Source organism: Populus nigra, chromosome 2, assembly GCF_951802175.1.
Source record: "Populus nigra chromosome 2, ddPopNigr1.1, whole genome shotgun sequence".
Lineage (NCBI taxonomy): Eukaryota > Viridiplantae > Streptophyta > Magnoliopsida > Malpighiales > Salicaceae > Populus > Populus nigra.
Window position 1 is genome coordinate 5,807,568 of NC_084853.1, and position 2,500 is coordinate 5,810,067.

Here is a 2,500-nt window from a genome sequence, read left to right on the forward strand (position 1 = left end):
GGTTTGGATGCAGGGGGTAGTGTTGGAATCGGCAGCGCGGACAAAATCGGCAAAGTCGACAAAAAAGACTGTTGGTCTGGACATCGGGGCAGCGGCAGCCATGCCGACAGGGGGGGAAATCGGCAGCGCAGATTTGTGCAGCTGCAGGTTCGTCGGGGAAATCGGCAGCGCAGATTTTTCGATGAACATGGGCTGGAAGATGGACTGTCCAGGCCAGGCAGGGAAATTCGTCAAGGGGACACGCTGACGAAACAGCGCTGGTTCAGGCACGGGGGGCAGTGTTGGAATCGGCAGCGCCGACGAAATCGGCAAAGTCGGCAGAATCGGCAGCGGGTGCTGGCGATGAGTCTGGACGATTTATAGTCCAGGGCTTGATGGAAAAGACTGTTGGTCCAGACAATGGGGCAGTGGCAGCGCGGATTTGTGCAGCTGCAGGTTCGTCGGGGAAAATCGGCAGCGCAGATTTTTCGACGAACAGGGGCTGGGCGCTGGACTGGCCGGGCCAGGCAGGAAAATTCGTCAGGGGGCCACGCTGACGAAAACAGGGGCTGCGGAGTGGAAAATCGGCAGCGCAGATTTTTCGACGAACAGGGGCTGGACCGGCCGGGCCAGGCAGGAAAATTCGTCAGGGGGGCACGCTGACGAAAAGAGGGGCTGCCGCGTGGAAAATCGGCAGCGCAGATTTTTCGACGAACATTCGTCAGGGGGGCACGCTGACGAAAAGAGGGGCTGCCGCGTGGAAAATCGGCAGCGCAGATTTTTCGACGAACATTCGTCAGGGGGGCACGCTGAGGAAAACAGGGGCTGCCGCGTGGAAAATCGGCAGCGCAGATTTTTCGACGAACATTCGTCAGGGGGGCACGCTGAGGAAAACAGGGGCTGCCGCGTGGAAAATCGGCAGCGCAGATTTTTCGACGAACAGGGGCTGGATGCTGGACCGGCCGGGCCAGGCAGGAAAATTCGTCAGGGGGGCACGCTGAGGAAAACAGGGGCTGCCGCGTGGAAAATCGGCAGCGCAGATTTTTCGACGAACAGGGGCTGGATGCTGGACCGGCCGGGCCAGGCAGGAAAATTCGTCAGGGGGGCACGCTGACGAAAAGAGGGGCTGCCGCGTGGAAAATCGGCAGCGCAGATTTTTCGACGAACAGGGGCTGGACTGGCCGGGCCAGGCAGGAAAATTCGTCAGGGGGGCACGCTGACGAAAAGAGGGGCTGCCGCGTGGAAAATCGGCAGCGCAGATTTTTCGACGAACAGGGGCTGGACGCTGGACTGGGCCAGGCAGGAAAATTCGTCAGGGGGGCACGCTGACGAAAACAGGGGCTGCCGCGTGGAATGGCAGCCTACACGCAGATGCGAATTCGGCAGCGCACGATGGCTTGAGCAGGTCATGGGTTCGACTTGGCGCGATCTGAAACCTGGACGAGGGACTGTCGACGCTGGACGAGCCAGCGCGGTGGCCTGTCGTGCCCCGTTCAGGGGGGGCCTGCCGCGGAGACAGCCCTCGCGGGCTCGACAGCGCAGGCCAGCGTCCCCGACGTCGCTGGCCGCGGCAGGCGAGCTGCCGGGGTTCCCGCATTCCTACAAGAAAACGTCGTGCTTTCCACATGAAACCAATCCAGTAAAATCAGCCATATTTTTATGAGGCTGCCCACTGAATTTGGGGTCATTCCGGGCCGGTTCCTAATTTTGCGGATTTACTCGATTTCTAATGGTAGGAAAATTAAAACAAATACTTCCCGACCTCGAAAAATTCTGGGAAAATTAATGAAGGTGGATTGGATTTTTGCCAACCTCTGTGCAAAATTTCAGCTCAAAATACCAAGAAATGAATTTTTTAGAGGGGGGGTGACAGCTGGGACCTAGTAGTGTCTCCCCCTGCCAGAGCTGCAATGACACTTATTGCTCTTTAGGGAGCCACCAGGCCGGCGCCCCTCAAAGACCACACGCGCGCGCGCGCCCGCCCGCGCTGGGCGCTGGGGCCTGAGGGCCTGGGGCCCTTGGGGGCCCTTGGGCGCTTGGGCGCGCGCGCGCGGCCCCCGCAGCCATGCCGCGCTGCGCGACGCGCGGACAGCCCCTGCTGGCTTGCTCTCTCGCCCGCGGGGGGGCTGCCTTCGGGCCCTGGCCCCCCGCGTTCTGGCCTGCCCCCTGCGTGGGAGAGGCTAGGCGCTGCAGGGGCCAGCCCGACGTCGCTGGCCGCGGCAGGCGACAGCCCGACATCGCTGGCCGCGGCAGGGGCCAGCCCGACGTCGCTGGCCGCGGCAGGCGGACAGCCCCTGCTGGCTTGCTCTCTCGCCCGCGGGGGGGCTGCCTTCGGGCCCTGGCCCCCCGCGTTCTGGCCTGCCCCCCGCGTGGGAGAGGCTAGGCGCTGCAGGGGCCAGCCCGACGTCGCTGGCCGCGGCAGGCGACAGCCCCTGCTGGCTTGCTCTCTCGCCCGCGGGGGGGCTGCCTTCGGGCCCTGGCCCCCCGCGTTCTGGCCTGCCCCCCGCGTGGGAGAGGCTAG